Here is a 23,396-nt window from a genome sequence, read left to right on the forward strand (position 1 = left end):
GCATAAAATAGTCTAGATTTATATTAATTTGAAAAATACGAGTACAATCAAGCTAGAAAATTGAAATAGTTGCATAACCTTATAAATTATATTCTATGAACATTTAACAAAGTACAATGACTTATAACTGTACCTATTATATGTTGTATATCCTACAAATACAAGTCCCAAAGGGTCTTGGTACCCCTTCTTATAGAAAATGAAGGGGTGCATACAAGCTTCAGTACCTTTGGTAACTAATAAATAATTTGCAAAATTTTCAAAAAAAATTTACAAAATGATTTGGCAAACAAGAAATTAATGAAGTACCCACCGCATAGCTTGAAACATTACCAATAAATTGTCAAGGTGTTCTATGTTTGCAGCATGTGGATTGAGCCTCTTTTGTCATCACAAATCATGAATTGCTTGGTCCAACACCTCCCTTTCTACCTCCTGCTCTAGTTCATGTTGGTCACTAATATACCTAGGATAATTTATCTAGAGATTCCACATAATGTTCATCATGCTACTAATAATATCATACTAATCTTCTTCAGACCCAACCTGCCCTATGTGCACTATAGGGTCTGGTGCCTGTCCTTTTGGATGCTCATGAAAATGAAGTCCTGGGATGCTCATCAAATTTCCCAACCGCAGTTGTTAATCTAGAGAAAACCTTGTGCTTTGAGTACACATTCTCATTTTTGTCAGCAACTTGGTTTTATAAAGCATTCATTTAATGCCCAAAGGAAATTAATTGTCATGTTTCACATGCTTTGAAAACAAGTTGTACAACATTCACCAATGTGTTACATTTTTTTGCATTAATAGCCACCAAATTGCCTCATTAATTATGTACCCTTTCCAGCTAAGGAGAAAAATTGCCTCATTAATTATGTATATTTTTCCATCAAATGGGGAAACATCACCTAATAATTTATATATTATTTCCATTCAAGAGGGAAAAAATTGCTTCCTAAGTTATGTATTTCACTAAAAAAAAGGAATTAATCACACTGATTTTATGAAATTCTTCCACATTGGAAAAAAATAGTCAATTAAAACAAAGTTTTTGTACATTGAAAATTTTGCCAAGTGATAATATTTTTTTTCCTCTTTAAAAATGATGGATTTGCCAACATTTTATAATTTTTTTGGGTAGGGAGTTTCTTAAAGTTATCCTTGGATGAAACCCATAACTCTTTATTGTTGCAATAATAAAAGTTCACCTGTTAGGGCTACAATTTGATCATATCTAATGATCTACCTTGTTAGAGGTATGCTCTATTAAAATCTTTTAAGACTATTAGGTCATACATTAATTGAAGGATTCAATACTTACAATAAAGTAAGGACTCTGTTAGAAGAATTAAATAGGACTACTAAAACCACTTTGTTAAGAAATTTTCCCCGACTCAGTCTATTAGAATTGATTTAGTACTTATTCCTTTGGTTTGGTCTACAAGATATTTATGGATCTCCTCTCTTCAATATCTCTATTTGACCTCCTTATCTGATATACTCTGTTTCATCCTTCACTGCTTTGGTTGCTTTGTCTGATCTCTTATCTGACTTAGCTTTCCTTACTCTGGTCTAAGTTTTTTCACTCCTCCGCTTCTCCATTCATCACACATAATGATTTTACGGTTAGAACCGCCCCTTAAATAGATAATTGTAGAAAGTTGTAGATCATAATCAACAATCCATATTTCATCTTTTTGTCATTTAATCCTTCTAATTTTTTGATTGGTTAATATGCTTATCTTGGGATTAATGTCTTCATCCAAAATGTGTAATTTTCTCCTTAACTATCTCTACAATCATTCAATATCATGTAGAAGTCAGCTAAAATGATTTACATAAGTGTTTGCATAATTACAAACTCATATGTCAAACCTGGTTTACTCGGCACTTGAATGTTCTAACACTCAATCATAACTAACATTCATGTTGGCACTCAGATTCTATATGCTCGACATATTCTAATTCAATTGACATTAATTAACTTTCAAAATTCTCAATATCTACTCTTCTACTTGGCATCCTGACACTTTCTCTACTGGGGTACTTGACAACCTTTGACTTGTTCGACATGTGAAGAAATATAAACAAATCCTTTGTAGCTTGACCTTCTCTAGATGGCTCAGCCATAGTGATGACTGACCAACACTACCATGGAAATGACTAAGTGTTAGACCCTAATAGGAAACTTGGGCTTAGAGATCAACACGATGTGCATCCATGCTTGAGACCCATTTTTGTCCCCCTCTCAAGCCCTGTTCAAGGATTGATTTAAGGAGTTATTTAAGGTTTAGTCAACTTGTGGGATAAAGTTCACTTTGAACCCTTTATAAGCCCATCCATTTGCTCCATTTTGCATCATGCATTCATGACATCATCCCACACACACTAGCACTCAAGCACTCAAGCCTTCAAGTCTTTAGTTCTTTGTTTTTGTAATTATTTGAGTTTATTTTCTTACTTCTATTCGTGTTGATTTTGCTAATTAATTTGATTTTATCAGGGAAATCAGAAAAGAATGCAAGGGTCATTTCCAATAGATAGACAAGTATTAGTAAGGTCTCATTAGTAATTAATTAACAAACATAAATAAGTTTATTTGCTAAATTGCTAATTCATTGAGTCTTATCGTACTTGTGTTATTTTTCTTCTCCTACCAAGGGTAGTTTTTTCTGCGATGTGGTGGCCAATAAATTGCAAGGGTTGAGCACATATGCAGATTCATAATCACCATAGCAATATATGAATTCTTTCAACTCTCCCATTACTGCTGTCGTTAGAATGCATTGGGAAGTAAGTTAGGATCAAGATATTGAGATTTGACTTCTTTATTGAGAGGTTGACGGGCAAGTCTAATCACGATTCGGTGATGTTACCAATATACACAAGTGTGAACACAAAGATCATACTATAGTAAGTGAGATCAGGTCTTATGTTCTAGTCTCCCTAGAAGTTTAACGTAGGATTGTAGCCAGGCTAAAAATCCCCACGCAACTTTGCAAACCAGACTAGAAGCTCTAAACACACCACTTCCTCATTGGAAACATTTTCTAACTTGTCATTTTGATATCAGAGGACAAGCCCACTTCCCAGTGAAAATTAAAACTATCCTAAGCATAAGTATTCTGCATATTGGCCACTTGACGTGATAGTAAGGTCTTGATAGATCAGGAGCTCGAATGGATGGATCAACGATGAGAAGGGGAGGACAGATGTCTTCACAAGAGTGGACAAACAGGATAGCTTACGAGGAAGAGGAGAGCAGAGCAGAAAAGAGTACAGATTAAGGGGAATAAGAGAGGACTACACCAAGTAAAGCAAGATGATGAATAAATGCTCTTCATTCGTGTAAAAGAGGAGAAGAGGGGGTTATTGAAGGGAAGAGAGGAGATATGAATGGCCGTTAAGCTCTTTAAGAAGAAGGAGAGGAAGAGGATATATTGAGAAGATGGGGGAGAAGATTGCATTAACATAAGCAAGTTGAGGACTCAATTGCCTTTAAGCACTTCAATGAAGATAGAAGAGAAAGAGGGGAAGGGGAGAGGATTTCACATCAAAGGTGGAGGCATGAATGGTGTTCAGAAACTTTGAGGAGGCAAAGACAGATCGAGGGAAAGGAGAAGAGAATCCAGAAACCACATTAAGGCATGAATCATTTTTAGGCACTGTGAGGAGGAGAGGATGGAAGAGGACTATCTAGCCTTGTCAACAGGAGATGGTTCACACAATGAAGAGCTCATCAATAGTAGATGAGACACAGTTAACAAATACCAATGGAAAAGGATTCCCCTACTTGACTAACTGAGGAAGATTTCCATGCTAGAGCAACTCCCTAACTTAAGCATGAGATTATATACTTAAAAAAGGAGGTCCAAACATAACCTATACACAGAGATCACCACAAACCAGAGGTAAATTGTCTCGTCACACCACGGTTAAGGTTGTGGGTATGATTGATGTTTTGAATATAGGCTTATCTGAGCGTGATGGAACACATACAGTTCCTGCATCCGATTGCTAAAGTGATGCACATTTTACCTAGCAGCGAAATAGGTTGCCCAGCACTTGGGTGAATATAGGCCAGCATTAAAATAGCCTCCTCTTCTCAGATCTAATTCCTATCAAAGCCCAGACAATACAAAAACAAGTATTTAACAAAATTCCTTGATTCAGCACGAATTTTTGTGTGGGTGTGTGTAAATGGTTAACTTATGGTTTCAGCATCCCTCCCTAGAGCAACTCCCAAAAAATGCATTTTACGAGATTAGTTGATTCAAAGAGTAAATATATGGTCTACTTACGTTGGACATCAGAATCCCTATAGAGAGCAGCAACCAAGGTTGTTTTGCCACTACCCGCAATTCCCATCACTCCGATCTTATTGAAATTATCTTCAAATAACCACCTTTTCAAATCCGCTACTTGATTCTCCAAACCCACATTATGTTTGGGTAGTTTTGGAATGTATGAGTCTGCAAATGAAGATGAGGGTTGCAAGCATAACAACCCCTCGCTCACCCATTGTCCCAATTTTTGACAGCCTGAGAGAAGGGTATCGCCACCCGCATCAACAGGCCTAGAGAGAAGCACTCTGACAACCTCTCCAGTAGCTCCTTGAACAAGCACGAGAACATAGGTGAAAACCATTTTATTAGCGTATCGGGGGTGATTAGGGCAGCCACTTATTTATCATAGACACCTAGAGTGAAGTGGAAATGGTGGGATATGAAAGTTGAGAGAAAACTTCTTGCAGTGTTGATTCCACATTGAATTGTGCTCATTTAGCGAGCAACCAAACAAATTGAACGCGGGATGTTGGAAGCAGAGTGGAAATTTCTCGCACATTTTTTCCACGATGAATTGTCTGCATTTAGGGAGCGAGCAAGCAAATTTCCCACATATGGGGCCCTTCTTCCCTCCTTTACCTCTCTTCAGTTTACTGTCTAGGAAAACCCAAAGTCTTTCAAGAAAATTAGAAAAATAAAAGTTTTCAAAATAGTACAAGAGAGGGAGAGTCAGTCAACCATTTTTGTAATTATTAATTAATTAAAAATTAAAAGCTAGAATAGAATCATAATTATAATAATAAATATGACATTTTGAGCACCACAATGGTTTAGTGGGTAATATTATAAACCAATTTAATCCAATGAATTTTTTTTTGACAAATGACCAAGAAAAGAGCCTACTAATAACTTAATAAGGTCGACTGCCATGGCATTCATTTAACCTTTTGTATACCTTAGTCCTTAAAGTTAAATTCTATTAGTAGAAAATCTTTGGAAATCTTTCCCACATATGTAGGATTATAGTTTATAATTTTTCTTCAACATCGAAGAAAAAGTGAATCATTTGAAGTGAATGGTAAAGGGAATGTAATTGACAGTGATGGGACATATAATTAATGCCAACTCACATTACAAGTGTGAAGTGGAGGTGGTGGTGAGGATAGTGGATACTTCTCACCATTATGGAAATTAAAATTAGATCGATGCTTCATTTCAGGCATTCGACGCAAAATAAGACTTCCACGATTGATATGTAATCGTCAAACGATATATTATTGTTTGGTACAACTCTACTGTGTTGTATTTATTACCCATTTCCATTTTGTAGTTGTTACGTAATACATTTTAATATGTACTTTTTTCCAAACAAGGAGGGCCTTTCGAGATAAAGTCTAGTAGGCAAAAAATACCTTGATCAAACATCATCCAGTAAGGCATAAAATAGTCTGGATTTATATTAATTTGAAAAATATGAGTACAATCAAGCTAGAAAATTGAAATAGTTGCATAACCTTATAAATTATATTGTATGAACATTTAACAAAGTTCAATAACTTATAACTATACGTATTATATGTTGTATATCCTATAAATAGAAGTCCTAAAGGGTCTTGGTACCCCTTCTTATAGAAAATGAAGGGGTGCATACAAGCTTCAATACCTTTGGTAACTAATAACTAATTTGCATAATTTTCCCAAAAATTTTACAAAATGATTCGGGAAACAAGCAATTAATGAAGTACCCACCGCATAGCTTGAAACATTACCAATAAATTGTCAAGGTGTTCTATGTTTGCAGCATGTGGATTGAGCCTCTTTTGTCATCACAAATCATGAATTGCCTGGTCCAACACCTCCCTTTCTACCTCCTGCTCTAGTTCATGTTGGTCACTGATATACCTAGGATAATTTATCTAGAGATTCCACATAATGTTCATCATGCTACTAATAATATCATACTAATCTTCTTTAGACCCAACCTACCCTAGGTGAACTATAGGGTCTGGTGCCTGTCCTTTTGGATGCTCATGAATATGAAGTCCTGGGATGCTCATCAAATTTCCCAACCGCAATTGTTACTCTAGAGAAAACCTTGTGCTTTGAGTACATGTTCTCATTTTTGTCAGCAACTTGGTTTTATAAAGCATTCATTTAATGCCAAAAGGAAATTAATTGTCATGTTTCACATGCTTTGAAAAAAATTGTACAACATTCACTAATGTGTTACATTTGTCTACATTAATAGCCACCAAATTGCCTCATTAATTATGTACCCTTTCCAGCTAAGGGGAAAAATTGCCTCATTAATTATGTATTTTTTTCCATCTAATGGGGAAACATCACCTCATAATTTATATATTATTTCCATTCAAGAGGGAAAAAATTGCTTCCTAAGTTATGTATTTCACTAAAAAAAAGGAATTAATCACACTGATTTTATGAAATTCTTCCACATTGGAAAAAAATAGTCAATTAAAACAAAGTTTTTGTACATTGAAAATTTTGCCAAGTGAAAATATTTTTTTTCCTCTTGAAAAATGATGGATTTGCCAACATTTTATAATTTTTTTGGGTAGGGGGTTTCTTAAAGTTATCCTTGGATGAAACCCATAACTCTTTATTGTTGCAATAATAAAAGTTCACCTGTTAGGGCTACAATTTGATCATATCTAATGATCTACCCTGTTAGAGGTATGCTCTATTAAAATATTTTAATACTATTAGGTCATACCTTAATTGAAGGATTTAATACTTACAATAAAGTAAGGACTCGGTTAGATGAATTAAATAGGACTACTAAAACCACTTTGTTAAGAAATTTTCCCTGACTTGGTCTATTAAAATTGATTTAGTACTTGATCCTTTGGTTTTCTCTACAAGATATTTATGGATCTCCTCTCTTCAATATCTCTATTTGACCTTCTTATCTGAGATACTCTATTTCATCCTTCACTGCTTTGGTTGCTTTGTCTGATCTCTTATCTGACTTAGCTTTCCTTACTCTGGTCTAAGTTTTTTCACTCCTTCGCTTCTCCATTCATCACACATAATGATTTTACGGTTAAAACCCCTCCTTAAAATAGATAATTGTAGAAAGTTGTAGATCATAATCAACGATCCATATTTCATCTTTTTGTCATTTAATCCTTCTAATTTTTTGATTGGTTAATATGCTTATCTTGGGATTAATGTCTTCATCCAAAATGTGTAATTTTCTCCTTAACTATCTCTACAATCATTCAATATCATGTAGAAGTCATCTAAAATGATTTACATAAGTGTTTGCATCATTACAAACTCATATGTCAAACCTGGTTTACTCAGCACTAGAATGTTCTAACGGTCAAGCATAACTAACATTCATGTTGGCACTCAGCTTCTATATGCTCGACATATACTAATTCAATTGAAATTAATTAACTTTCCAAATTCTCAATATCTACTCTTCTACTTGGCATCCTGACACTTTCTCTACTGGGGTACTTGACAACCTTTGACTTGTTCGGCATGTGAAGAAATATAAACAAGTCCTTTGTAGCTTGACCTTCTCTAGATGGCTCAGCCATAGTGATGACTGACTAACACTACCATGGAAATGACTAAGTGTTAGACACTAATAGCAAACTTGGGCTTAGAGATCAACACAATGTGCATCCATGCTTGACACCCATTTTTGTCCCCCTCTCAAGCCCTGTTCAAGGATTGATTTAAGGAGTTATTTAAGGTTTGGTCAACTTGTGGGATAAAGTTCACTTTGAACCCTTTATAAGCCCATCCATTTGCTCCATTTTGCATCATGCATTCATGACATCATCCCACACACACTAGCACTCAAGCACTCAAGCTTTCGAGTCTTTAGTTCTTAGTTTTTGTAATTATTTGAGTTTATTTTCTTACTTCTATTCGTGTTGATTTTGCTAATTAATTTAAGTTTTTGATTTCAAAATTAATTTAGTTTCTTTCTTAGATTATTTTAATTCTAATTTTTAAAGTAATTTAATTTTTAATTTTTATAATTTTTTTTTTCTCTTATCTTTATTTGTCCTATTTTGTTCATTTTATTTTTCTATTAATTTTTTGAAACAGTTTTTTTACATAGAGGTTTTTTAAATGCTCATTTTGTTCATATAAACAAATAAATAATTAAATAACATATTTAATCTATTTAAAAAATATTTTAGAAGTAAATTTTTTACTTAAATTATAAATTATAAATTACTTATAATTTTCGTGTTAATAGATCTCGTGGGGTTAATCCTCTTAGATTCAACAAGAAAAGAATTTGTGGAAGGTCCCAGAGGAAGGTTGGGTCAAAGTCAATTTGGAAAGGACTTCCAAAGTAAACCTGGGACCCTCTGGGATTGGTGTAGTTGTTAGGGATGAGACTGGCAATACTAGCAATAGCGATAAAAAGGATAGTAGAAAAACCAATAATCAGGCTGAGTGTCTAGTTGTAGTAGAAGCAGTATTGTTGGGCATGAGAATTGGGGTCGAAGAATCCATTTGGAAGGTGAATCGCAACTAGTGTTGAATGACATCACCCAAGGTGAAATGGAAACTTGGTAATTAGATAAACATGGCATGTTGATACAAAGTTCGTTGGACAAATTTGATGAATTATATTAATCACGTGTAATAAGGGAAGCCAACGAGGTGGCATACACATTGTCAAAGCTGGGAGCTAATTTTAAAATTTGTATTTTAGAGGAGGATTTTTGCAACCTAGACCTGTACAAACTGATGCCACCATTGCATCAAAATCTCTAAAAGTAGACATTCCTTATGCAAAATGGAGGTAGACGAGATCGTAGATGACTAAGTACCCATTGTTTTGGCATGTGTGGTAGATTGGCAAGATTGGGTAATAATGGTAGTTAACATTAGGAGTTGTTCCTTGTCACAAACTTTCAAATACTCACATTGAGGCACAGAAGAGAGGTGTAGTGGCAAGATGGAGGCAAACTTTTCCTTGGCTACAAATGGGAAAATCCTATGCTTCAAGGGGTTGATTTCAACCATGTGGCTCAAGAATGTGTTTATGTTCGATGGAGAATTTTTCTAGGAGGCGCTAAAGTTATTTTTTAGTGAAGAATATCTACAAAAAGATTAACGTCCAAGGTCAAATTTGGAGATTTCATCTCTGTTTTTGGCTTTATCACTTACGGTGGTTGATTTGAAACTAGAGGTGATGTATTTGGTGAGAGAATGTGTAGAGCCGAAGTGGGGTGGCAGAATTGAAGATATTTTCTTAATGGCGGAGTTGGGGGTTATTATCCACATGGAAAATCAACCTCAGTGGATGATTGGCGGTGCCCCAAGTGAGTTGCAACCCTTACCAGTGTGGTCGGCTAGCGCTCTTGTTGAAGTACATCCGCCATTTTCTCGAAAAGGGTGGTGCAAGTTGTTGGAGTTCTTGCATGCTATGGAGTTGGATCAGGTTTTCATTAGGTACTGAGTGGTGAGGAAGTGCAAAGTGACAATGTAGAAGTCAAATGCACTTATGGGTGAGGATAGGAAGTTGAGAATATGAAGGCAAATTTTGGTAAGATAGAGTAAGAGGAGCTTTGAGCGGGATGGTGTTGGTTCTGTTGGGGCCAGGCTTAATCGACTCATACGAACATGGGCCTAGCCACTCTTAGCCAATAGCCTAGGGCCACTGTTATGCATTAGGCTCAGGCTATTGGCTAAGAGTGGGCTGAGCCTACTCTTAGCCAGTATTAGTCAATGGTTCGAGTGTGTTAGTTAAGCCCCTTGTTTTGGGGGTGGTTTTTTGTCTATGGATTCAAATGCCTCTAGTTAGCAGGGAGTTGGGCCAGGTGTTGATCTAGTGATGGGTTCCCTAGCTAAGTTTATAGATGTCTCTAGAACAAGCATTGATGTGTCTTTGCTTCTTCTCGTATGAAAGATTCTGGTGGGAGGTAGGCTTATTGCAAGGCTGGTGTTGTTAGGGCAAGCATTGGGTTTCTAAATTTTACCAAAAAAGATGTAGGGAAGTGGTTTTAATAAGTTTAGGTTGAGTAGCATTTGGTTTGGTTTTGGAAGTCTAGGTGTATGGATCATATTTATGTAAATTATGTGGTCATTTTGCTATGATGTATGTAAAGGGTTGTGTGGCAATTTTTGTTGGGAAGGTTTTTTTTTCACTGGGTTGGCATTAATATGTCCATGACATATGGAAGGGTCTTCTTGCCTCTAATGGCATATCTTGATATAATATTTATTTTTTAGTATTAATATAAAGACTTTATAAATGATTAAAAAAATTAATTACAATTTAATTTATTCACATTAAATTATATCTAAAAAATAATTGTATTATTAAAAACGTACTAGTTTATCATTGTAAGCACAAGATAATGATATAATAATTTTTAGTGATACTATATTCTTCATGTACTAACAATTTTAATTAATTGATAAGGAATTCCCTATGTGGGCACTACCCACTGGATTTGTCTCGCATTGGAGATAAACAATGCTTTTCGACCTCTTTCACACTGCCGACAAAAGCAAAGGGTTTTTTTTTCGACTTGTTTAACTCTCCCTACAGATGTTCGGTCTGCTAAAGTTTATATATTCGTTTGAATTGTTTGACAAGTTTCATATAGTAATAAATGCATAGTGAGCAATTACAAAATGCATGCATATTGATTATAGAGAAGTTGAGGAAGCAAATAGAAATGGTAATACATGCATGACAAAAAATAAATATAAACAAGATTAAATCATATTAGTTTTGTTTCAATTTATATATTATTCAAATCATTTTTGATACCCTCGATTTGATTTGCAAATATGTCCATTTCTAAATATATGTACTCATAAATCTATGTTATTTATGAAAGATCTTAAAATTCTATTATTTTTATTATCAAATATATTGGCAATGATTCATATTTTTTCAATAAATCTTAAAAATAATAAATTTAGTTAATTTATATACACATTTTGATTTTAAAATTAAAAAATTAAATTATCTTAAATTAAAACTTGAAATGCATAAAGTAAATAGAATACAAAATTTTTAAAGATAAAAAAAGATTGCGTTTGTATCTAGATTTTATATTTAGAACTGTTGATCAAGAAAAAATATTGAAAGTCAATTACATGAAATTATATGCATGCAAAAATATAAAATAGAATACAAATATTTATATTGTTAAAAAATATATAAAGTTCGCATTAAGTCTACATTTTTAGTTTTTTGGTTTTAAATTTAAGTTGGTTCATTTTAGAAAATTGAAAATATAATTTAATATAATTCTAATTTTTTAAATAATATATAAGGAAGAAGAAAAATTAAAAAATATATATATATCTAGCACATATATATTTATATTTTTTGGATTTAGTAATTATTAAGATAAAAATAAAATGTATGAAAAAATGTAGTTTACATATCTTCAATAGATATAGATATATTTCCTTTGTAAGTAGATTTTAGTTTTAAATTTGTAGTTTAATGTTATCATTTGATTTTTTACACAAAAATAATTTCAAATTTAGAAAAGTTTGTTATATACATAAATTACTTTCTATATTTTTTATAAATTCTAATACAAATGTTGTTTAGAGTATAAATATAAAATAGTTGTTTTCTTATCAATATGCATGCAAAAGCATAAAATAAAGTAGAAATGTTTTTAAAAATAAATAAATATAGAAAGGTAACATTTAAGTATAGATTTCAATTTTTTAGTTTTTAATTTATGTTGATTCATTTTGAGAAATAGATATAGAACTTTGTTTAGTTTTAAAATTTGAAATGATTTACAAACTAGAAGAAAAATTAAAATATATGTTATACAAATTTATTTCTATTTTAAAATAAAATCATTTCTATTTCTTAATTTAGTAAGTATTAAGATAAAAATGAAATGCATGCAATTAAATATTGTTTACATACCTTTAAAAAATAGAGAGATTTTATTTGTATCTAGGTTTTAGTTGTAAAATTATAGTTTAATTTTATAATTTGAAATTTTTTACGTTAAAAGGATTTGAAATTTAGAAATGTTTGTCATATATGTAAATTAATTTCTATTTCTTTTTTATTTTCATAATTTTCACAATTATTTATTTATTTAAAATAAATTATTTTATTTTAATTTCAACATAATACATAATATAAGCATTTATTTACCTATATCATAATAATGTATTCTAAGATCATCATATTCTCACAACTTATAGAGCTATCCATTATGTAAATCTTAGCAATAACCATAATCTCAATCCTAACTATAATCATAATCCCAATTTTAACAATAATCATTTTCCCAAACCCTTAACCCTAAGCTAAACCTTAATCCAAACTTTAACCATAATGTAACTACAATGTGACCTTAACTATGGCTTAAACCTTAAACATAATCTTAATCCTAACATAGTTCAATATTGTTTATGGATTGAAAATTGTAATCACCTGCTAAAAATATAAATCCATCTATCTTAATAAATTAACCATTAACCTAAAATTAAGCTGTATTAAATCATACTTAGAAATTGAACCCTTACTCTAGAAATAATGAGTTTTCAATATTGTCCAAAATCTTCTGCAATAAATTAAGCTTTTAACCTAACTTGAATACTTACACATAAACAAGTTAACCCTAATCTTACACTATGTAATTGATTTTAAGAAATGTTAGTGTACTATTGCATTAATCCTATGTGATATTAAAAATTTAAGATATATTTAAATCATAATCCTAAATCTAATCTTGGCCAACTTGAAACATGTACCCTCAAACTTAACTTTAACCCTAATTAAATATTAAGTTAAATTGTAAACCTAATCTAATTATAATTCTAAGTTTAACCATAATAGTTCTTTGTTTCTTTTCATTCAATTACGCAAATCATTCCTATCGCTAATCGTTGCACGTACATAAATGCGCAACTGCTAGTTAATTTCATCTTTCAAATCTAATTGAAGTTTTAATTCAATTAAATCTTCTAAAATCTGAAAAATTAATTTTATGAGAAATGGAAATTTAAAAATTAGAAAATCTTCATAAACTGAAAAATCTATTTTTTCTAAAAATACAAAATCAGAAATGATTCTGAAGTATCAATTTTCAATTTTTGGAAACTTTATCTCTCCAAAATTGAAAATATCTCAAATTTTATCCTTTGTCTTTCTCAATTTAAAATTGGAAACTTTCCAATTTTTGCTCCAGTCTCTTTCATCCTTATCCATTCATCATGATTTTCCCAAATTGATCTCAACCATTTATGGATTTCCAAAAAATCTATATAAACAATTCTCATATATCTTAATTTCATAACTGACTTTCAGATCAAACCTATGTCATTTTGCTATCATTTGAAATCCTATCTTTTTATCATATTTCTTGGAGCTCGGAGTCTAAGTGCTACCAAAATCATAGCTGTGTGCACACTTCATATGACCAAAGAGAAGTAACAAAATCTTGGAGTATTTGATTGGTTTGCATATTTTATTATGTGGTTCCAATTATTTAATGCTTCTTAGTTTGTTGAACATTCATTGGGTCATGTTTGGTAGCTTATGTGATTTAATTATTAGATCATTTGGTGCTACTAATCCTCATTTATTGAGTGTGTAGATTTAAGCCTATACACTAACTAGTTTTTTTTATAGAGGTCTAAATAGAGAGGAGATTGGGGAAGTTATGTCTAAACTAATGTACAAATCATTTTTATGAAAACCTGAGCCTCTTACTGACAACAAGTTAATCGATATTTTCCCCAACACACTAAAATAGCCTAGTCGCTACAATATCAATATATTTTCACTTCCATTTATAGTTATAGTCTTCAAGTTTGTCAATCTACCAATCTCATAACTAAATTTTGAATAGCTAATCTATAGCTAGACTAGTGAGTATATTCATTTTCCACCTGATTGTTGTACCCATGTAAACGTTTTGGTCATGTTCATAGCAAAAAGCGAATGACAATATATTCTCATCTAACTTGCCACTGAGATATTTTCAAACATTTCCTATTTAATGCAGCGAATACAAGCCATGGGCGTCCTAACAATTCAGTCACATCAATAGTTTGGTTGGATGCCCCGTGGTCTCATGAAAGGGTGTAGTTACAGGTTGCAGGTCATGGTTTTGGTCTTTGCATGGAGTAGCATCTATCACCTTTTTAAATATGCTTTATCATGTTTTATTCATATTTGACTAATCTAGAAATTTGTTTCTATTACAGAGTAAGTATTATATTATATTTTTATTAGGAAAATGATCTAAGGTAAGGTAAGTGGAGAGATAGAGGGGTACTGAGAAATGTTGTTGGTAAGAGAGAAAATATTAATTAATAACAATCAAACCAGAGTACTGATCCAAGTCATAATCTAAGATTGAGGATGAAAAAAATGTCAGTGTACGAGTTGTTATTCTTAGAAGAAGTAGAGCCAAGGCTTTTATTCTCTAATCAGTTAGAGCCACCAAAATTTAATAAGTGCTTGCAAAGTGTGACAATAGGAGGGAAACAATGCAAGAGAAAATGCACCCTCTAGTGCCAAATAACACTTGTGATTTCCTTTCACTTCTCCTAAAGCACTGAGCTTTTAAAAATCAATAGACATTTTGATTGACATAAGAGGACAGGTAAGAAAAGATACAAAACCAAATTGATTGCAGAATGCATTGATCAGTACAAGGAAATTGACCAGGGTTCATAATTTTAAAATTAAAAATTTTGATGTTGAAAGAAGATTTCTTCCAATTAAAAAGAGAGAGTTGCACGGGGAAGCATACGTCGTACCATAAGATTTGCTAATTGGGCTTCATATTAGAAGAAAGGACTTCTCAATTTTCAATTTACAGTGGCTGGTTTTGGGTTGAGGCTAGAAAATCCCCACCAATTTAAGTGTTGTTTGTAATAATGATTTGATTTGAACACACCTAGTAGATTTTGGGTAAGATGTAAGTCCCTAGAATAAAATGATACAGAATATCCAAATTGATGGAGGCTTTTTAGTCCTAGAAAAAATACTTTTAGCCCCTAACAAAAATATAACAATCAATAAGAATGATGAAATTAGTAAACATAAATATATTTTAAAAATAAATCATTTTCAATTTTGGACTATTAAGATATTTCTTTTTTTTAAAATTAATTGTATGCTTGTACATTAATTTGCAAGGACTAATAACAATGTACAAAGCTTTCTAGAATAACAAAAAGATTAGCTCACCAATATTGAAATATATATATATATATATATATATATATATATATATATATATATATATATATATATATATATATATATATTCCACTAATTGTCAAAATAATTTAAAAATGTTAATACAAAATTATAGTATACTATAAAATTAAAAAGTCAAATGTATTATTTATTGAAATAAAATAATAGTATATTAATTGTAAATGAATATATATATACAAGTCCCTTATTCAATTAAATTATCAAAAGTAAAACAATGTTCTTAAATTTAGTTACATGATAATAAATTTAAAAACTATGTACCAATCAAAAAATTAAAAATTAAAAACTATCAAACATAAATATAGTCCAAATTGATTTTAATAATATGTTAAACTTTTTATAAAAGTCTTTCCTACTTTTAGAAGGATTTTGACTTCTGTCATACATAGAGTCCCACATCAGAATTTTTTTGGCAAAGGGCGTGATAGAAATTTTGCATGGAGTATTCATTTTTGTCCTCACTATGGATCTTCTTGTTCTCTTGTATCTTGATGATGGATCATGTAGTATGATCAACAACATTGATGGTAAAAAAACTCTACACAATCAAATCCATAAATTACGTACTTATACTAATGAATCATGTACTATGATCCAAAACATTAATGATAAAAAAGCTCTACACAATCAAATCCAGAAATTACGTACTTATACTGATTCTGTTTGTTCTCCACCATCTCCTAGATGTATGTTAAGGCTTAAGAATTTATAAATTCCTTTCTATTTGCGAGACCCAAGAAAATGTAATATGCGAAAAAGAAAAATTTTGATCTTCTAATTTCTTACTCTAGGAAAACACGTTAAAGCACGAGTGAAAGGATTTAATTGTTGCTCAGGCACAATTTACCATGAAAAGAACATTGCAGCATGATCACTCGTGTGTCTGCTGTAGCTAGGGACTAAAACCCTTAATAATTTAAAAATTAAAACATATGACATAAATACAATATTGACGGTAGTGCTAAGCACTCTGTGATCTTCCCATAAGTTTAAAGTGCATAGATAGAACTCCAACCCCAATGACACAAATGGTCTTTATTTCTAACTCCGCTTCTAAAACTAGAAAGAAAATTACTCAACCCATGGTCCACAGTCACTGTTCACAATATAAATGATTGCCAGAGCAAAGTTATGTGTCCAGAAACTCTAAACTAAATGTTGGTTCTGCAATTATCACATTAATCGACTCGCGGAAACAAGACCACTCTTTTTTCAATTGCTCGTCGTAGATCACATCTGACAAAGACGTAAGGCCATTAACCATTCTAGGAAGTTTCTTGATTTTTTTGCAGTCACCCATGTTGAGAATTTTGAGTCTCTCCAACTTATTAAAGTCACGTGGAGGAGCCTCCAAGCCTTGACAAGGAAATGTAAATTTCCAAGTTCATAAATTGAGGCTGGCAGTTCTTTGAGATTCAAACAAGCAACTAAGCTCAGCACTTGAAGAGATCCAGGAAGCTTCCCCAAAATCTCAGGAATCTTGCGAAGTTGATGGCAATTTTTTATAGACAGTGTTTTTAGTGAAGTGAAATTGCGAATACCAACAGGAAATTCCTCAATATCCTCACAGCAGTCAATATTAATCTCTTCAAGTTTAAGCAGCTTTGAGCACACTTCAATGTCCAATCGTCCCTTATCGGTGCTGCAGAGACTCGGTGAGAGCTTCCTGAGATTTCCTAAATATTGAAAATAATCTAGATCAGGGACAATCAATTTTTCAAGCCGAAGGCTCTTCAGTTGAACCAATGAACTAAAGGTTGACATGTCGTCAATTTTAGCCCTACAGGATTTTTGGTTGATTATGATAAGAATTTTCAACCGAGACATTTCCTGCTCAAATGGTGGAAGGAAATATTCATTTCCATCAAATATCAATACAAGAGCACGGGCCTCCGGAAACTCCAACTTAGGCCATTTATTCTCTTTCATTGGACCTGCAAAAGTATTCAAAACCTTTTAAAGAAGGAATATATATATTTTGATGGGCCTCACTCATTTGCTTGAAGCCTGATACTTGTGAATATCAATAAACCAATTTAAAGCAATCAACTTGTGCGAATGGCAATAATCTCAGCGGCTTTTATATCTCCATGTGAGGGATCTTCCCAGCAAGAGAATGCAGATAATCTCAACCTTTTGCATATCTCTTCATTTTGGTTGTTGTCCGCAGATTCCGCACAATAAATAGCCAAATGCTGCAACATATCATGTTGAACTGAATATATCTCACAATTGTTGGGAAAGCAAGAGTTAAGATGCATTCAATCTTCAGTGAGACATCTTTTTCAAGTTCTCAAAATGAAGTAGCAACATCTCAATGATTACAAATTTTGAGTTGAAGTAAAACGATTACATGTCCAAACTCCATTTAGATCATGCTGGAAGAAATGGGAGATTTACTCATTCAGCTTGATGATCACTATCTATATCTTTCTGCTACATATTTCAACGCAATTTCAACAAAAGAATCTAAAAGAAGACACTCACCTTGAATTATGAGTTAGCTGTACTGAATTCAAGAGCCCTCTTTTTTCGAGATCAACAAGAATCATCGACGCATGCTCTAGGCTTAAGTTGTGAACATGAATCCGAATATCAAACAAAGCATCAACAGGGATTTTTTAAACTTTTGGAAACAATATCAGGTCCAAAAAGCATTTTTTTGTATCATTGTTCAGATCTTCTATGCTCAGTGCTAGGCGCTTGAGAACATCCTCTTCATAAGATCTAATATTGATTCGTCTTCCTTTTGAAAGCTGCCTTTTGGCGTATTCCCAATATGCATTTTCACTGTATTTATGTAAATAACGTCCAATCACCTCCAATACAAGTGGTAATCCTAGAAATTCTTTTGCTACCTGTTAGTACAGACTAGTTAGCCGCAATATAATCTCAAAGAGTGGCCTTCAGATCTACACATATTGAACTAAACGAACCATGCTTCTTAAATTGAAAACACGGAATGGATAGCAGATCTACAAAATATCAGCTAGCAAAATATAATGTCGTATTATGGAAAATTTAGCAGACTTAAGGTTCACTAAAATCAACAAATGAGATGTAGATAGACATAGGTATACCTCTTTGACTGGTTGCTTGTTGAACCATCCATCTGGAATGCTTTCTTGTCCAAAGGCCCAATAAAAAAAGAGGGATAGAGCATCTTCCTATCCAAGAGAAGACATATAATGAGTGCTATCAAGGTGTATGGAATTGACACTGTTCCTGACTGTAACAACAATCTTGGATCCCTCTGCTTCAAACAACAATTCTTCGAGATTAACATTTGGCCCCACATCATCTAATATGACTAGAATATTTTCCATATGCTCTCAAGAATCATTTTCCATATGCTCTCGAGAATCGTCTTGTTATCTGGTAGCTGTGAAACTATTTGAAAAATTATCTTGTCTCCAAAACGTTCTGAGAAGAAGAATGGAGAACGTAAGGTCAAGGAAATCAGAAAAGAACGCAAGGGTCATTTCCAATAGATAGACAAGTATAAGAAAGGTCTCATTAGTAATTAATTAACAAACATAAATAAGTTTATTTGCTAAATTGCTAATTCATTGAGTCTGTATTGTATTTGTGTTGTTTTTCTTCTCCTACTAAGGGTAGTTCTTTCTGCGATGTGGTGGCCAATAAATTGCAAGGGTTGAGCACATATGCAGATTCATAATCACCGCAGCAATATATGAATTCTTTCAACTCTCCCATTACTGTTGTCGTTAGAATGCAATGGGAAGTAAGTTAGGGTCAAGATATTGAAATTTGACTTCTTTATTGAGAGGTTGACCAGCAAGTCTAATCACGATTCGGTGATGTTACCAATATACACAAGTGTGAACACAAAGAGCATACTACAGTAAGTGAGATCAGGTCTTATGTTCTAGTCTCCCTAGAAGTTTAACGCAGGACTGTAGGCAGGCTAAAAATCCCCACGCAACTTTGCCAACTAGACTAGAAGCTCTAAACACACCACTTCCTCATTGGAAACATTTTCTAACTTGTCATTTTGATATGAGAGGACAAGCCCACTTCCTAGGGAAAATAAAAGCTATTCTAAGCATAAGTATTCGGCATATTGGCCACTTGACCTGATAGTAAGGTCTTGATAGATCAGGGGCTTGAATGGATGGATCAAAGATGAGAAGGGGAGGATAGATGTCTTCACAGGAGTGACCAAACAAGATAGCTTAAGAGGAAGAGGAGAGCAGAGCAGAAAAGAGTACAAATTAAGGGGAGGAAGAGAGGACTACACCAAGTAAAGCAAGATGATGAATAAATGATCTTCATACGCATAAAAGAGGAGAAGAGGGGGTTATTGAAGGGATGAGAGGAGATATGAATGGCCATTAAGCTCTTTAAGAAGAAGGAGAGGAAGAGGATATATTGAGAAGATGGGGGAGAAGATTGCATTAACATAAGAAAGTTGAGGATTCAATTGCCTTTAAGCACTTCAATGAAGACAGAAGAGAAAGAGGGGAAGGGGAGAGGATTTCACATCAAAGGTGGAGGCATGAATGGTGTTCAGAAACTTCGAGGAGGCAAAGACATATCGAGGGAAAGGAGAAAAGAATCCAGAAACCACATTAAGGCATGAATCATTTTTAGGCACTGTGAGGAGGAGAGGATGGAAGAGGACTATCTAGCCTTGTCAACGGGAGATGGTTCAGACAATAAAGAGCTCATCAATAGTAGATGAGACACGGTTAACAAATACGAATGGAAAAGGATTCCCCTACTTGACTAACTGAGGAAAATTTCCATGCTAGAGCAGCTCCCTAACTTAAGCATGAGATTATATACTTAAAAAAGGAGGTCGAACATAACCTATACACAGAGATTGCCACAAACCAGAGGTAAATTGTCTCATCACACCACGGTTAAGGTTGTGGGTATGATTGATATTTTTAATATAGGCTTATCTGAGTGCGATGGAACACATACAATTCCTGCATTCGATTGCTAAAGTGATGCACATTTTACCTAGCAGCGAAATAGGTCGCCCAACACTTGGGTGAATATAGGCCAGCATTAAAATAGCCTCCTCTTCTCAGATCTAATTCCTATCAAAGCCCAGACAACACAAAAACAAGTATTTAACAAAATTCCTTGATTCAGCACGAATTTTTGTGTGGGTGTGTGTAAATGGATAACTTATGGTTTCAGCATCCCTCCTGAGAGAAACTCCCAAAAAATGCATTTTACGAGATTACTTGATTCAAAGAGTAAATATATGGTCTACTTACGTTGGACATCAGAATCCCTACAGAGAGCAGCAACCAAGGTTGTTTTGCCACTACCCGCAATTCCCATCACTCCGATCTTATTGAAATTATCTTCAAATAACCGCCTTTTCAAATCCCCTACTTGATTCTCCAAACCCACGCTATGTTTGGGTAGTTTTGGAATGTATGAGTCTGCAAATGAAGATGAGGGTTGCAAGCATAACAACCCCTCGCTCACCCATTGTCCCAATTTTTGACAGCGTGAGAGAAGAGTATCGACACCTGCATCAACAGGCCTAGAGAGAAGCGCTCTAACAACCTCTCTAGCAGCTCCTTGAAAAAGCGCAAGAACATAGGTGGAAACCATTTTGTTAGCATATCGGGGGTGATTAGGGCAGCCACTTATTTATCAATGACTCCTAGAGTGAAGTGGAAATTGCGGGATATGAAAGCTGAGAGGAAACTTCTTGCAATCTTGATTCCACGTTGAATTGTACTCATTTAGTGAGCAAGCAAACAAATTGAACGCGGGATGTTGGAAGCAGAGTGGAAATTTCTCGCACATTTTTCCATGATCAATTGTCTGCATTTAGGGACCGAGAAAGCAAATTTTCCACATATGGGGCCCTTCTTCCCGCCTTTACCTCTCTTCAGTTTACTGTCTAGGAAAACCCAAAGTCTTTCAAGAAAAATAGAAAAATAAAAGTTTTCAAAATAGTACAAGAGAGGGAGAGTCAGTCAACCATTTTTGTAATTATTAATTAATTAAAAATTAAAAGTTAGAATAGAATCATAATTATAATAATAAATATGACATTTTGAGCACCACAATGGTTTAGTGGGTATAATTATAAACCAATTTAATCCAATGAAATTGTTTTTTGACAAATGACAAAGAAAAGATCCTACTAATAACTTAATAAGGTCGACTGCCATGGCATTCATTTAACCTTTTGTATACCTTAGTCCTTAAAGTTAAATTCTATTAGTAGAAAATCTTTGGAAATCTTTCCCACATATGTAGGATTATAGTTTATAATTTTTCTTCAACATTGAAGAAAAAGTGAATCATTTGAAGTGAATGGTAAAGGGAATGTAATTGACAGTGATGGGACATATAATTAATGCCAACTCACATTACAAGTGTGAAGTGTAGGTGGTGGTGAGGATAGTGGACACTTCTCACCATTATGGAAATTAAAACTAGATCGATGTTTCATTTCAGGCATTCGACCCGAAATAAGACTTCCACCATTGATATGTAATCATCAAACGATATATTATTGTTTGGTACAACTCCACTATGTTGTATTTATTACCCATTTCCATTTTGTAGTTGTTACGTAATACATTTTAATATGTAATTTTTTCCAAACAAGGAGGGCCTTTCGAGATAAAGTCTAGTAGGCAAAAAATACGTTGATAAAACATCATCCAGAAAGGCATAAAATAGTCTGGATTTATATTAATTTGAAAAATATGAGTAAAATCAAGCTAGAAAATTGAAATAGTTGCATAAACTTATAAATTATATTCTATGAACATTTAACAAAGTACAATAACTTCTAACTATACGTATTATATGTTGTATATCCTATAAATAGAAGTCCCAAAGGGTCTTGGTACCCCTTCTTATAGAAAATGAAGGGGTGCATACAAGCTTCAGTACCTTTGGTAACTAATAACTAATTTGCAGAATTTTCCCAAAAATTTTACAAAATGATTTGGGAAACAAGCAATTAATGAAGTACCCATCACATAGCTTGAAACATTACCAATAAATTGTCAAGGTGTTCTATGTTTGTAGCATGTGGATTGAGCCTCTTTTGTCATTAAAAATCATGAATTGCCTGGTCCAACACCTCCCTTTCTACCTCCTGCTCTAGTTCATGTTGGTCACTGATATACCTAGGATAATTTATCTAGAGATTCCACATAATGTTCATCATGCTACTAATAATATCATACTAATCTTCTTCAGACCCAACCTACCCTAGGTGCACTATAGGGTCTGGTGCCTGCCCTTTTGGATGCTCATGAATATGAAGTCCTGGGATGCTCATCAAATTTCCCAACCGCAATTGTTAATCTAGAGAAAACCTTGTGCTTTGAGTACACGTTCTTTTTTTTGTCAGCAACTTGGTTTTATAAAGCATGCATTTAATGCCAAAAGGAAATTAATTGTCATGTTTCACATGCTTTGAAAACAATTTTACAGCATTCACCAATGTGTTACATTTGTTTGCATTAATAGCCACCAAATTGCCTCATTAATTATGTACCCTTTCCAGCTAAGGGGAAAAATTGCCTCATTAATTATGTATTTTTTTCCATCAAATGGGGAAACATCACCTCATAATTTATATATTATTTCCATTCAAGAGGGAAAAAATTGCTTCCTAAGTTATGTATTTCACTAAAAAAAAGGAATTAATCACACTGATTTTATGAAATTCTTCCACATTGGAAAAAAATTGTCAATTAAAAAAAAAAATTTGTACATTGAAAATTTTGCCAAGTGAAAATATTTTTCTTCCTCTTGAAAAATGATGGATTTGGCAACATTTTATAATTTTTTTGGGTAGGGGGTTTCTTAAAGTTATCCTTGGATGAAACCCATAACTCTTTATTGTTGCAATAATAAAA

The 23,396-nt window shown here is 33.2% G+C and overlaps 1 pseudogene; it reads right to left on the reverse strand.

Moving 5' to 3' along the window:
• Window positions 1-16,648: 16,648 nt before the first annotated feature.
• Window positions 16,649-21,117, reverse strand: LOC149555837 (putative disease resistance protein At5g47280; annotated as a pseudogene).
• Window positions 21,118-23,396: the final 2,279 nt, after the last annotated feature.

This window comes from Cupressus sempervirens, chromosome 5 (assembly GCF_028749045.1).
Source record: "Cupressus sempervirens isolate cs-2001-9-10 chromosome 5, ASM2874904v1, whole genome shotgun sequence".
Lineage (NCBI taxonomy): Eukaryota > Viridiplantae > Streptophyta > Pinopsida > Cupressales > Cupressaceae > Cupressus > Cupressus sempervirens.